Consider the following 16,381-nt stretch of genomic DNA (forward strand, 5'->3'; position numbering starts at 1 on the left):
AGATATTATTCATGGTTATTTCTGAGTTGTTGAGCTTCATTCTATTAGTATGTTATAATATTTTTATAACAAGCATGATTAATTTTCAAAAATTTTAATGTCATTAATAAAGAAAACTTTAAGCTGAGTTCATAAAAAAATAAAGATACAGAAAAAATTTTAAGTAAAAGACTAGGAGGGAGTCCTATGCAAATACTAACAAAAAGAGAGATGGTGTCACTAAGCTAAAATCAGACAAAATAGACTTAAAGGAAAAAAGCATCACAAGATATTAAGAGTGATATTCACAGTGATTAAAAGCACAATCAACCAAGAGGATTGAGTAATTCTAAATGTATATGCATGCAATAACAAAGCCTCAAAATATGTAAAACTGAAACTGACAGACCTAAAAGAAGAAACAGACATTTCTCAATCATAATGGATTATTTTAACATACCTCCCTTAATAATTCACAGCATATATCAAAGAAGATATAGATTTTTAAAAGAATATTTTTTAATTACTCTAAGTATCAGAGCTGACACATATACATATACAGATGATTAGGAGAGGCCAGTTTTTCTTTAAACTCCTTATTTTTATGTAATACAGAGTGATCCTGCATACCCTTTACCCAGTTTCTCTAAATAGTAACATCTTGCAAAACTGTACCATAACCAGGATATTCACAGAGATACAGCCAGGATATAGACCATTTCCATCCCTTATGCTACACTGTCATAGTCATACCCACTTCCTTCAAGCTCCTACCCCCACCTAAGCCCCTGGTAATCTCTAATCTGTTCTCCATTCTAAAATTTTCTCATTTCAAGAGCAGTACATAGATGCAATCATTTAGTATAGAGCCTTTAGGGTTTGGCTTTTTTTTCCCTTAGCTCAATTCTCTGAAGCTTCGTCCAGGTTGCTGTATCAATAGCTTGTTCCTTTTAATCACTGAGTGGTGCTCCATGGTATTGATGTGTCACAGTTGAATCCTTCTCCCACTGAAGGACATCTGAGTTGTGTCCTCTTATTACCTATTGTACATAAAGTGCTATAAAACACTTATGCAAGGGTTTCTGTGTACACATAACTTTTCATTTCTCATTAGTAATGACTTGTTTTCTAATCAGCGCACCATTTATTTCCTTTTTTTGTTACAGAGAAAACAGAAATATTTAAATGGAGATCAATCAGCAGAAACAAAAAACAAACCAAGCCAAAAAAGCAAGCAAACCAAAATGTTTCACACTTTGGAACTCAACCAAAAGCACACAACAACTAAGAAAAAGTTATTTATTAAAACTATCAATCCATGCATAAGAATACCACGAGTCTAGGGCTGTTCACACCCCATTCCCCTTCCCTCAGCTCTATCAGTGACCTGACAACCAGTAGCCTCACTACTGATGCTAGAGGGGGCACATTTTATTTATAGCATTGTCAGCTGACGAGATAATCCCAGCAGCAAGCAAACAGGGAGGCCCATCATCTTCATTAAGCTGAGGTTTTAGGGTTGGTGCAGACAAACAAATGACTAGTGGGCTAGCCAGGAATTTATCAAGAAGTTTCAGGAGTTAAGATAGCCATAAGGGACTTGACAATCTTCTCACATATCCTGGGTTGACCAGAGACTGTGCATGTACAGCAGAGACCAAAGAGGGCCAAAGATACCCATACATCAATGGTCAACAAAGCCTGTGCACACACGCAGAGATGTGAGGCAATATTAAGGGTGCCAACAAATTTGTAAAGGTTATCTTAGAAAGAAAGTAGAAAGTGAAAGGGGTATAAAAAGTAAAGATATAATAGACAAAACCTTTCTAAATGTATTTAAAATATTAATTTGCATATCCAAGAAGCTCAATAAATCCTAACCAGGATCAATACAAGAGGTTCAAAGTTGGATCCACATAGTCAAATTGTTAAAAGCCTAAGACAAAGAGAAAAGCTTGAAAGCAGCAGGCAAAAATCAACTCATCATGTACAAAAGAATAAAAATACACTTAACAGCTGATTTCTCATCACAAAAAATGAAGGTTAGAAAGCAGTGGATCAACATATGCAAAATACTGGAAGAAAAGAAAACTGTTTAATCAAGAATTCTGTATCCTGCTAAAATAATCCTGCAACCATAAAGGTAAAATAAAAGCATTTCTAGATAAACATATAGAATATTTGTTGCTACCATGTCTGTCCGCAAGAAATACTAACCAGGATAAAAGAAGGTGACCCAAATTAATAACATAAATCCACAGAAACAAAGACTGCCAAAAATGATAAATGCATGAGTATATATAAGAAAACCCTGTATATATATTTTCTATTTTTTCTTAATTTCTTTCAGAAAATACAAGATTGTAACAATAAATAACTCAGTACTGTTTACTTTATTAACACACACAGATGTAATAATACATATAACAATCATAGCACAAACAGGAGAATGAAAGATGTGTTAGAAAAAGTTTCTATATTTTACCAGAATTAAGACAGTAATATTCTGAAATAGACTGAAGTAAGTTAAAATGAATACTATCATCTCTAGAGCAACCACTGAGAAAATAACTTGAAGTAATACAGTAAGAAAACAAGATAGAAATTAAAATATTTTTAACTAAATATATAATTATTTAACATAAAATAGGGCAGTAAAGGAGGAACAATAAAACAAAAAAGATATGAAACAAATAGAAAAATGAGAGGTATAAATCCAGCCATATCAATTATTACATTAAAAGGGAATGAATTAGGAACCCCATTCAAAGGCAGAGATTATCAAACTGGATTTAAAAGGAAAAAGCCAGGACAAACCAAGTGCAGTAAACAAGACCACAGATTCAAAGACATAAATAGGTTAAAGTTAAAAGATGGGAAAATATATTTCAGGAAAATAATAATCATAAAAGAGCAGGAGTAGTTATATTAATATCAGACAAAATAGACTTTAAGACAAGAACTATCACTAGAGATAAAATGGGGAAATTTTATTATGATAAGTTAATATGAAGAAGTAATGATTATAAATGTATGTGCCCCTAACAAGAGAGCTCCAAAATACATAAATCAGAAACTGATGGAAGTGAAAGGAGAAACAGATATTTCAATAATAATAAACAGAGATTTCAACATCTCACTCTTAATAATTGATAGAACAACCAGATAAAAGGATATATAATAATTGAATAACTATCAATCAACTCGACCCAATTGACATTTTATATAACAGCCCCACCCAAAGACTGCAGAATAAACATTCTTTTCAACAGGATATGGAATATTCTTCAGCATAAACCATATGCATGGCCACAAAACAGTTCTCTATAACTTATAAAAGATTGCAATCATATAAAGTATGTTCTGTAATCAGAACAAGACTAAATCAGAAACCTAACAGAAAGAAATAGGGAAAAATGCCAAAAAAAAAAAAAAGTATATTAAACAACATCCTTAGAGAAAAAAATCCGGAGAAGGCAATGGTACCCCACTCCAGTACTCTTGCCTGGAAAAACGCATGGACGGAGGAGCCTGGAAGGCTGCAGTCCATGGGGTCGCTGAGCGTCGGACACAACTGAGCGACTTCACTTTCACTTTTCACTTTCATGCATTGGAGAAGGAAATGGCAACCCACTCCAGTGTGATTGCCTTGAGAATCCCAGGGACAGGGGAGCCTGGTGGGTTGTAGTCTATGGGGTCGCACAGAGTCGGACACGACTGAAGCGACTTAGCAGCAGCAACAGAGAAAAAAATCAGTGAAAGGAAAAGTAGAGAAAATCAATGAAGCCAAAAATTGGTTCTTTGAAAAAGTTAACTAAATTGGCAAACCCCTAGCCAAATTATCTAGAAGGTGAGAGAGTAAACAGAAAATACTCAAATCAAGAAAAAAGAAGTTATATACTTACTGATACTATAAAAATTAAAAGTTTATAAGAGAAAACATAAACAACTTTTACGTCATTAGGTTAGACAATTAAGATAAAATGGACACATTTCTAGAAGTACACAAATTACCAAAACTGACTCAAAAAGAATTGAAAATCTGAATAAAGTTACGATGAAAAATGAAACTGAGAGTAATTAAAAATGTTCCCACAAAGGAAAGTCTATACCCAGATGGAATTCGGTTCAGTTCAGTTGCTCAGTCATGTCCGACTCTTTGCGACCCCATGAATTGCAGCACGTCAAGGCCTCCCTGTCCATCACCAACTCCTGGAGTCCACTCAGACTCATGTCCATTGAGTCAGTGATACCATCCAGCCATCTCATCCTCTGTCGTCCCCTTCTCCTCCTGCCCCCAGTCCCTCCCAGCATCAGAGTCTTTTCCAAAGAGTCAACTCTTCGCATGAGGTGGCCAAAGTACTGGAGTTTCAGCTTTAGCATCAGTCCTTCCAAAGAACACCCAGGACTGATCTCCTTTAGAATGGACTGGTTGCATCTCCTTGCAGTCCAAGGGACTCTCAAGAGTCTTCTCCAACACCACAGTTCAAAAGCATCAATTCTTCGGCACTCAGCTTTCTTTACAGTCCAACTCTCACATCCATACATGACCACTGGAAAAAGCATAGCCTTGACTAGACTGACCTTTGTTGGCAAAGTAATGTCTCATAACTTTCCTTCCAAGGAGTAAGCGTCTTTTAATTTCATGGCTGCAGTCACCATCTGCACTGATTTTGGAGCCCCAAAAAATAAAGTCTGACACTGTTTCCACTGTTTCCCCATCTATTTGCCATGAAGTGATGGGACCAGATGCCACGATCTTAGTTTTCTGAATGTTGAGCTTTAAGCCAACTTTTTCACTCTCCTCTTTCACTTTCATCAAGAGGCTTTTGGGTTCCTCTTCACTTTCTGCCATAAGGGTGGTGTCATCTGCATATCTGAGGTTATTGATATTCCTCCCGGCAATCTTGATTTCAGCTTGTGCTTCTTCCAGCCCAGCGTTTCTCATGATGTACTCTGCTGGTTTTAAAAAAGGCAGAGGAACCAGAGATCAAATTGCCAACATCTGCTGGATCATGGAAAAAGGAAGAGAGTTCCAGAAAAACATCTATTTCCACTTTATTGACTATGCCAAAGCCTTTGACTGTGTGGATCACAATAAACTGTGGAAAATTCTGAAAGAGATGGGAATACCAGACTACCTGACCTGCCCCTTGAGAAACCTATATGCAGGTCAGGAAGCAACAGTTAGAACTGGACATGGAACTGCAGACTGGTTCCAAATAGGAAAAGCGTGGCCGAGAGGAGCTACTCCTCACCCAAAGTCAGGGGCGGCAGCCGGCCAGGAGGAGCTACCCCAGGCCCGAGGTCAGGGGTGGCGGCCGAGAGGAACAACCCCACGTCCAAGGAGCGGTGGCTGCGCAGGCGCAGGAGGGCCGAGAGGAGCTACTCCACGTTCAAGGTCAGGAGGGGAGGCTGTAAGGAGATACCCCTCCCCCAAGGTAAGGAGCAGTGGCTGCACTTTGCTGGAGCAGCTGTGAAGAGATACCCCATGTCCAAGGTAAGAGAAACCCAAGTAAGACGGTAGGTGTTGCGAGAGGCCTCAGAGGGCAGACACACAAACCATAATCACAGATGGAATTATTGGTAATCAAATATTAAATATTTAAAGGAGAAATAAAACCAGTCTTTTACAAATTCAGGAAACAGTGGAGGAGGGAATATTACTTCCTAGTTCATTCTATGAGGCTAGATTTACCCAGAAAGCAAAGCTAAAGATATCACAAAAAAGAAAATTAATATCCCTCATGAACAGAGACAATAGAATCCTTAACAAAATACTAGCAAACCAAATTCAGCAATGTATCAAAAGGATTAAACACCATTACTAAGTGGTATTTATCATGGGAATGTAAGGTTGGTTTAATATTTAAAGATTAATACAGTATATCATATTAAAAGAATAAAGGACAAACCTCATATAATAATTTCAAGGAGAAACAGACAATTTAACAGTAATAATTGGAAATTTCAATACCTCACTCAGTAGATGTAGAAAAAGCATTTGATAAAATTCAGGGCTAGTTCAAGATTTTTTTAAGTTACGCTGGGACAACTGGATATCCACACGCAAAACAAATGAACTTAGACTCTTACCTCATACCATAGACAAAAATTAACTTCAAATGAATCACAGTCAAAAAGTTAAACACAGAGTTAGCATATGACCTAGCGATCCTACTTACAATACACATCCAAGAAAACTGAAAACATATGTGCACACAAAAACGTGTACATAAATGTTGATAGCGGCATTATTCATAACTGCCAAAAAGTGGGGACAGCCCAAATGTCCATCAGTGAGAAATGAAAAGACAAAACGGTGCAAATCCATGTAAGCGGAATACTGTTTGGTCATAAAAAGGAAATAAGTTTTCATACATGCTGGAACATGGATGAATCTTTAAAAACATTTTCCTGAGTGGAAGAAACCAGACACAAAAGGCCTCATATCATATGATTCCATTTATATTGAATGTCTATAGTAGGCAAATCCAGAGAGACAAAATGTAGATTGGTGATTTCCAGAGACCAGGCGGAAGGAGGACTGGGGAGTGGCTGCTAATGGGTGTGTTTTTGTTTTTGTTTTTCAGGTGGTGAAATGTTCTGGAATATTAGGCAGTGATGATATTTACACAACTTTGTTAATATATGTAAAAACCACTGAATTTTACCTTTTTAAAGAATGAAATGTATGGCATGTGAGTAATGTCTCAAAAGACTTGTAACATATTTTTTAAAATGAATCATGGACCTAAATCTGCCTAGGACTAGGGCTGGAACCCAGTATTGACTGAAAATGGCCCAAGAGAATGGATTGGGGAGGGGATGATGGAAATGTTCTAAAACTGGATTGCGATCATAATTGCACAATTCTATTATTAAAGTTTACTAAAAATCATTACATTGTTCACTAATAATGGGTGATTTTATGGTATGTAAATTTTAACTCAATAAAGCTGTTCAAAAAACCCCATACCCAGTGAAAACCCACAAAATGTCATAGTAAACAGTGGACAAAAGTTGGGGTGAAAATTGCACTTAAAAATTAAACAAAGAAGGGGAACCAGTGGGAGGCAGTGGGTAGGTACTAGAGTACAGCATGTTCTATTTTCTGAGCTCTTTGTGGGTTACAGTTTGTGAAAGTTCATCGAGCTATATTCTAATGATATGTGCACATTTCTGTGCATGTATTATACCATAATAAAAAGGTTTAAAAAATGGGAGAGCTCATCGATGAGCCAGTTATCAGAAAAGTTGAGAGGCTCAGCTATACAGCTGTTCTTGGATCCCTAGATTTTTGTGTCTTTATTGCCACCTTCTAACACTAATCCCCATTACTAGAGCTAACCTAAATGAGTTTCTGCCTCCTGGGGAAAATCAAGAACACATGGGAAATGGATCTTAAAGGATGAGTAGGAGTTTGCCAGAGAAAGAATGCAAGGAAGAGGGGTAGACAGAGATAAACCCAAACAAAAGCAAATTGCTCTGAAAAAGTCTGGCATTCTTGCAGACCTAGAGAAGGCTCAAATGAAGGTTCATACCCAGAAGTGCAGGGTTCAGAGTTGAGGACAGGTGAGAGAAGAGGCGAGAGAGGTAAGCTAGGTGCAGAGGGAAAAGGGTCATCAATTCCCAGACAAGGCACTTGAAATAACTCCTGTGGGAGTCACAGCCAAGAGAGAATTCTAAGCAGGGGTCAGACTTGCTTTTCAGAGAACTCATGTTGGCTGGAGCAAGAAGAGTTCCTCTGAGTTCAGGAGCCATCTACTCGGTTGGTATGTACATTTCTTTGCATATTTGCGTCTATGCCTCTCTGCATTCTTCTCTTCCTCTCTCTCTCCAGGCATTTTCATGTTTCTGCTCCATCTGAGTATTTCTTTCCTTTTTTTCCTCAACACATCACCCCTTGAAGATGTCCTTCAACTGTCTCCATCTTATCTGTACCCAGACACCTTTCAGAGTCCATCTCTGGGATTCATTTTCTCCAGAACACCACCCCCTACCCCAGGCTGAGGTCCTTCACAAACAAGCTCTTCAGGGCCTTCCCAATGTACCAGCAAGGCATCTAGAAGAAGGGCAAGGGCCTGAGCCACCCTCTACTGGGTCCAGAGTGGGGAAGTCCCCATGCCGGCACGGAACCAACGATCTGGGATCACTACACTCTCATCTCAGACATTCTGATACTGCTCACGTTGGGGATGGGGCCAATAGCTCCCAGCGCCCACTCAGCCTCCATCATGAAAGCCTACCACCCAGATGCTCAGACCTCTGACCTCCTGCTCTGCAGTGCTTCCTGGCATCTGCCCACCTTCCTCAGGGGCTGGACCAAGGGGTTAGGGGGGAACAGCCCCTCTCCCAAGCTGAGCCTGGGACTCCTCTCTGGGACAGTCCCCTCCCCTGGGACAAGAGGGTCAAGCTGCTCTTGGAGACATGACCTCAGAAATGTGCAGCAAGGGCCCAGGCCCAATCTATCACCACGGGGCTATAATTAGGTTTGTTAACATACAGTCGAGTGTAGTCTTGTTGACTAGGAACTTAATCACGTTACTATTGAGTTCCTGTACGCATTGCTCCGGGTGACTGTTTTACTTGTAGAGTTATAGCCAAGCCCAACGGGAGGAAATTAGCTTTGGACACAAGTTTGGAGGGGGGTTCTTTTTCCTCCTGACTTTGTCTCCCTCTCCCCACTTCCATGTGAAAATATTTAGCAAACAGTGACAATGATGAAAAACAGTAGGAAACAAAATGTTCTACATTAGTATAAAACATGAAAAATGCAGCAAGGACCCTTAGCGGTACAACATGTGTTATGCTGGCTGGCAGTCCATTAGCTCTGATAGACATTTCACTTACCTAAGTCAAATATAACAGTCTAGTATTCATTAATATAAGAAGGGGCTGTGGAATCAGAGCTACCATCTGGCTGGGCCGACAGAATAATCTACAACTCATGATTAGGTCTAAGGAGTGGGGTTTCACTTTAATCTTTCTCATTGCTCGAAATTTCCATCTGCGCAGTTCGGCACATCATTTTTCTTCAAGACAAATGTGCTGTTTTTCATGTTCCAAAATTAGATCAGAAGAAAACGATTAATCATGTCACGGCCTGGGAAAGGAAACAAAGCTCCGATATTCAGCTCTCCCCTCACCCCTCCCCACCCGCCGCTCCCCGGGCCCCGGACGGTTGCAAGTTTCCCTTTTTTTCCCCCAACCTCTGGGTTTTCAGCACAACTTTTGGAGACCCACCGCCAGCGGAGAGAAGGGTGGGACTGAAGGGAGAGGGCGCCGCCGGCTGGACTTGACCGGAGAGCAGGAGGCGAGCGGGGCGGGACCTGGGCCCCTAGTCGGGGTGCTCCTCGGCCCCCTTCCGGTGACCGCCAGGGGAGGGGGCGTTGTGCGGGTCTGCACCTATGGCCCCCGGGAGCCGCAGAGCCCGGGCGCTGGGCGCTGCCATGGACCCAGAGTGACAAAAAGGGCTGCGCGGCTGCCTCCCCTCTGCGTCCCCTCCCACGGCCGCCACAGCCCTGTCTGTCAGCCGGCTCGCAAGTCATAACAAATCCCTGGCGCGGAGCTGAAGCTGAGCATTTGCCGGAGCGTCATGGGGATGATGAATGACCCGCAGGCCTTTGAAGTGCTCTGCCAGTTCAGCTGGGTCCGCGGTGCTGACAGAGAAATATACACAACAGCGTAACCAATAATGAGAACATTAAACATTCCTGCGCCGTGACAGGCTGACAGAAAAACCCAGGCTCCCATCAATCATCGCGCAGATAGAACCTTGACAATTGGCCCCTCACTGATACCCGCGGTCACCTTGCCCTCTCCCCCGCTCGCCCTGGCCCTCTCCCTTCTTCCTCCCTCTGGTTTTCCTCTTTCTTTCCTTCCTGGCTCCCCCACCCCTCTTTTCCAGACTCTCTCGGAGCCTCTCCACCCTCCCTCCTTTTCCTCACAGTCCTCTGCCCTCGGGTGACTGCCTTCTGGGCCTCTCAGAGGTCAAGTGAGGTTTGAGTTACTTCCATTTGGTTAGGTCGCCCCTGCCTGAAATTAGGCAGAGATGCCACATCCTGGTGAGAAGTGTGAGATCTTCAAGTTTATATTTACAATCCGTGGCTTTTAGCCACATACAAATAACAATAATAAAATAATCACTATAAATAAAACCTCATTTGGAAATATTAAAAGTCTAAAGCAAGATCCTTAGAGAAAGCGAGGTGTGAGGCCCACATGAAGCCGGAGCTCCCTCCTTTGCAGGGGGAGGGTCTCTCTGGGTCTTTCCTGTGTGATTTTGGCCAGGAAACCTCTTTGTGCTGGCCTCTGCCTCTTTCCTTTCAACTGGGCTTATCTGACAGGATCTGATTTCTGATCTGTCTGAAAAGTTAAAAAAAAAAAAAAACCAGCAGAGAAACACAAAGATCTCTTCCTTTTTCTCTGGCAGGAAGTGAAATCTCCCCAGATAAAGCATATTGGATGAACCTTCACCCCGCCACCTGACAGAGCTGCCCAACCTCTCAGCCACTCTCTGGACCCTCCAGGATTCCCAACAGAACTTGGTTTGGGTCACATTTCCTGGGCCAAGCCTCTACTCTCTCTGTGCGAAGGTGGGGCATCACCTCAGCCCACACATGCAGATTACCCCTAGCCAGGCCCACTCCCCACTGGCCAGCAGGGGCCCATGATGAGAAGTCAGGTTCCCAGTCCCACCATGAGAACATGGACAAGTCTCAAATTTTCCCAGACCTCTATTTCTTCATCCAAACATGGGTGAAGTCTCTGCTGCAGGGCTCTTTACCTTCTCCAGGTGCAAAGTTATTTTCCTCCTTTTATTCTTAGAAGGCTTTTTTGTTTTCATTTTGGCTTTTGGGGAGAGAAGACATTCTTGACCTTCCAAAAAGTCATGAAAAACTCCCTACAACCTCCACACACATATCCAGAGACGGTGAGCAACAGAGAGGATGGGTCACTTTATAGTCAGCCAAGGATCAAGGGTGTTATGAGGAGTCTGGCGGGGATTTGGGCGTGGAGGCAAGAAGGCCTGTAATAATTCAAATACATGTGCATATTAAGTCAAGTGAGTCAGTTCAGGTGTGAAGAAGAGAGCATCTGTTGGGGAAACGTCTGCTCCACACTCTAGAGAAGCTTGTCCTTTCTTCTCTGCCCACCTGGAAAGGCCAGCTCTGTTCCCCCCACCTTTCTGCTTGTTCTGCTTACCTGGCGTACAGTGACCGTGCCCTCCTCGACTTCCTATAACCCCTGGCTCAGATGAGCATCTTGTCTGCTCAACTAGGCTTTAAGCTACTTGAGGGCTAGAATGGTGGTGCCATGCTCTGCTCTTCTCTGGGTCACCTGGGACCAGGATGAGGTCTTGTTCTGAAGTGCCCACTCACCCATAGCCCCCTTCTCTAAGGCACGGCTACAACTAGGTCTGCTCAAGAGGAAAACCTTGCAGGCATGTCTGCACCATATAAGCCTACCGTCTGCCACAGATGATCATTCCAGTAGTGAATGCTTATCCCTGCAACCAATCAGATTCTCTTTTCCTTGAAAATATGAATTCAGGTAGTGTTTGGGGCTGGAGCAACCATGATGAGCCATGGACATGCTGGGAGAAGTGGGGGAAATGCTGATCTTCAAAGTGAAGTAAGAGAATTAGGAGGTGGGCAAAAAGAAGCAGATGAGAAATCCCAGGTAGATCCAGAAGATGGCATAGCTTCAGTTTTTGACTGGCCCATCCCTGGCCCATGAGTCCTGGTTGCACTGCTTCTTGCCCTTGGATACCTGTGAGATAGCTGACCTCTGGGAAAGACGTGTGATCCAGGCCTGGCCATTCTATCCTATCATTCTGCCTATAAAGATTGGCCCAGGGATAGGCATGAGGCCTATGTCAGGCCAATCAGAGTCCTTCCCTGGCTCTTCATAGGTAAATTCTGAAAGAGAGATGTTCTCCATTCCTTTGGATTGAAAATAGTGAGACTAGGACCCCAGAGCTGCCAAGACTAGGCTGCCACTGCCTGGAAGAGGAAACCAGCTGACTGCAGGAGCGAATCAGAGGAGTAGGGCCCAAAAGACAAGTCTGATGACTTCTTCAGGTCCCTGGATCTAGTTAAGCCTGAAGCCCACTCTACCACTGACCTTCACAGCAGGGAAGTCAACACATTCCCTTTCTTGCTTTTACTAGGTTTAGATATGTTTTTGTCATTTGCAATCCAGAATTCTCATGCTGGTGTTCAGGGGATGTGTCAGTTCAAGAGGATTCAGGCTCAGAGGGTAAAGCATCTGCCAACAATGCAGGAGACCTGGGTTCGATCCCTGGGTTGGGAAGATCCCCTGGAGAAGGAAATGGCACCCCACTCCAGTACCCTTGCCTGAAAAATCCCATAGACTGAGGAGCCTGGTAGGCTACAGTCCATGGGGTCGCAAAGAGTCGGACACAACTGAGCGGCTTCACTTCACTTCACTCTTTTCTTTTTTAACATATTCGTCCATGAATAAAAATCTGCTGAGGCCCAGAACAAGGACGGGCTGCAGTGAGTCTTTTCTGATTTTTTTCCTCCCCCCAAGTCCTCCCTCTGACCTCAGCCCTCATGCCAGGCAGACAGCTCATTTTCAGGCCAGGCTCAAGCAACTTGCACTTCTGAACCCATCAGGATTGGCTCTGCCCTAACGCTGTGGAATGTTGGGCAGTCCACGTCCACCTGCCGGACAGGCATGCCTCCATACTAGCATAGCTTCTGCTTTGTTCTGGACAACACTTCTATCCGACCATGAACAAGAGTGGGCAGGGGGCCAATGCCTGGCCCATCCTAGAATCCTATCTGCTCAGCATGGTGATGGCTCCAGAGTTGAGTCCAGGTCCTGAGCCTGGACAACAGGATCCTTCTAAGGATTTTTTAACTAGACCACATACAGATAGCCTTCATCCTCCAGGGGCACTAATGTGAGACCACAGCTTTGGCAGCCATGCCCCTGCTAAGAGGAGAAGCTGGGTACAGATGATGACATCACCACAGAGAGCAGCAGGACCAGGGAGGGACCTTGAGGCCTGACTTTGCTGGGGACCCCCGTTCCCCTCATCACTGCCCTGCTCCAGACTTGGTGGGTTCAACCTACTCTGGAGAAGCCTCAAGTCAAAAGCCCAGAAGCTATCACAAGGCCAGACCCTGGTAAGTGGGGAACAGGATGGTAAGAAACAAGAATGGGAGACTGAGAAAGGAAATGGAGGCAAACCCAGGGTGGGGAGGAGTAGAAAGTGGGTGCCAGGGTGGTCTGGAGAGAAGGCAGGACAGAGGATGAGGGGCAAGGATGGGAGGGGCAGGGCATGCAGCCAAACTGGTAGATCCATCTGTCCCCCACGATCAGGGGACAGAGGCAGGGGACGGACAGAAAAAGAGAACATCCTGTTCACGTGTTCATAGACTGTGGGGACGTCACCTGGAGTAGGGAGCTGCATGGCATCAGGGAACCAGAGTCTCCAGGCACCAGGGCCAGGGAGCAGCAGCATGGGAGGCAGCAGGCAGGGGGGCAGCTACCCCACAGATGGTCACCACACAAGGAGAGGACCATGAGCCCCTCCTGCAAGGACCAGAAGCTGGCTGTGCATAAGGGCATTTCTGAATCGCTTGGGCAGAAGATAGACTGCATCAAGGATGCTTGGACTGGAGAACCCTGTGGCCTCTTTGGTGTCCTCCCAGCTGACCCACCCACAGAGTCCAGGCCACACCCCTTCAGCTGGAGCCTCCACACCTGAGAACAGGAGATTCCAGGAGCACACCTCACTCTCAGTGGTGGGAGCTTAAGGAATGAAAAGCAAGGTTTGCAGAGCTGCTACGGGCTGGGAGGCTCCAGCAGGGGAGGCCAGCTCCTAGGAAGGTCAGCTCCCAGGAAGGTGTGGGCAGCCCCTCTGTCTCAGCCCTGGCCCTCTATACAGGGGCCCTGGCAGCTGGGAGGTGGGTAGAGAGCACTCTTCCCTGCAAGAGAAAGAGAAAATGCAGGGGAAAGATGGCAGCAACACTGAGGAGGTATTGGGACTTCCTCTGTGTCAAGCCAGTGCCCAGCATTCAATGCGCAGCATCCTTTTCAATCCTCATACATCCTGTGAGTGGACACCACTGAGTACCCTCATCTCAAACAGAAGAAAACTAAGGCACAGAGATGCTAAGCAACTTGTCTAGGGTGACAGAGGTGGGAAGAAGTAGCTTTCTGACTCTGTTTGTCTAGCTCCAGAAATGGTGAAGAAAGAAAGAGGAAGTAGACGGAATGTCCTCCATACTCACATGGTTCACAGAGCAATATGTTTTGCACATATATCTACAGCCCTAGCCCACTGTATATATTTGATGGGAACTGCCTTATATTTATGAGAAAAACCTTTAAAAGTTTAATTTTATAGCTCTAGGCTCTTTATGAAAGTATTTTTATACCTAATCCTATGACTGTGGTAGCACCCAAGAGGCCACCCTATGCAAATGAGGACAAAGAGCTCAAGTCAGGATCCTTCAGAGGCAAAAACCAGGTCTAGAACTCAGGTCACTAGACTCTCTCTCTAGCATTCTCTGCACTTCAGTTGAATGCAGAGAAATTACCAGGAATTTACCATGAGCTACAGCATCATATCTTCCCCTTTTTCCTGGGTCCTTCCCTGTGGTGTGCTGTTACATCATCTCTTCAGGAAACAAAGAAACCAACCAAAACTTGGCTTGTAGCAATTGCCATTTTCCATACTGCAAACACTCCTACCATGGTCAATTTCAAGGTTCCAGTGTGATGTCCCTGAATAGCGCTGGGAGGACTCTAACACAGCACCGTCAAGGAACGTTTCCAGAGCATCTGGTGCTAACTGCAAGGACTTTCCAGTCAACCTTACAGTCTTCCTCCAATTTAGCCTGAAATCAGTGTGTCTGACATCCATGGAGGCCCAGAGTGAAAGGGTTGCTGATGACAGAAGAGGAAAATCTGTCCATAAGGACTTCTAATGCCCAAACAGACCAATGCACCAAAGTCATTAACTAGAAATGTAAATTGTCCAGAATGAATTAAGGAAAATACGTTGCCATGGTTTAGGGAATGGAATCTGGAACCAGATGGGTTCTGTTCAGTCCTAACTAGCTGTATGACCTTGGATAGGTAACTGAATCTATCCATAAAACCAGGATCGCAACAGGGCCAACCACATGAGGTTGTGGGGATTCAATGAGAAATGTGGACAGAAACATCTCAGTGCAGTGCCTGGCGCATAGTAAACACTAAACAGATGTTACTTTATGACTCAAGTCAGCTGCTATTATCATTTACATCTGCTAGAAAATAAACCACAGTCAATGAGAATGGATTGATCTAGTTGGACTAGAAGCTCCATGAGGGCAAGGACCTGGTCCATCATGATCTCTGCTGTAACCTCGGACATAGAACAACACCTGACATGTTTACTGAGGATGCACTTAATAAATATTAATTGCACGTTGAGTATAGCATCTAACGGTCCTTAAATATTTGTATTTCTTTAGCTCTGATTTTAATCACACTGTTTTTTTTGTTTTTTTCAGTGTCTCTTTTGCTGTCTCGTATACAGGGTTATTGTTACCATCTTTCTAAATTCCATATATATGCGTTAGTATACTGTATTGGTGTTTTTCTTTCTGGCTTACTTCACTCTGTATAATAGGCTCCAGTTTCATCCACCGCATTAGAACTGATTCAAATGTATTCTTTTTAATGGCTGAGTAATACTCCATTGTGTATATGTACCACAGCTTTCTTATCCATTCATCTGCTGATGGACATCTAGGTTGCTTCCATATCCTGGCTATTATAAACAGTGCTGCGATGAACACTGGGGTACACGTGTCTCTTTCAATTCTGGTTTCCTCAGTGAATCACACTGTTTTAAAACAACCATCAGTAACTCGGTTAATGTTTATGTTTAGTTTTTCTAAAAAGTCATTATATTTAAGAGTGGAAATAAGGGCCCACCTTCCCCTCCATTAACCACACCAACAGAAATCTGTTGGTTTGGATTACCATCCAGACACAAATCCATTTGGTTGCAGGACAACTAAATAAAGGCAAAGGGCTCAGGTGAAACCCTTTCCAGCGTCAGCCCTTCCACACGCCAGGTCCTGAAGTGACAGACACAGCTAATCCCTGCCTGGGTCCTGACCCTTGCCCCCACCATCCATCTGGCAGGCCCAAGGATGATGGGAGAATGTTCAGGACCTGGGTGGCGGCGGGACAGATTCTGTCTTTCACTTCTGCTCTGCTCTCTACCGTGCTCTCCTCCCCATGCCCACACTCTGTCCCTTACCCACTCTCCTGAGCAGACCCCAGCCTCCCCCTCCGCAGGCCTCCCTCCTCACCACTCTCAGCTTTCTCTCGCAGGTTCGTTTGTTAGGACATGAAAAATGGCTCT

This window comes from Bos mutus, chromosome 28, assembly GCF_027580195.1.
Source record: "Bos mutus isolate GX-2022 chromosome 28, NWIPB_WYAK_1.1, whole genome shotgun sequence".
Lineage (NCBI taxonomy): Eukaryota > Metazoa > Chordata > Mammalia > Artiodactyla > Bovidae > Bos > Bos mutus.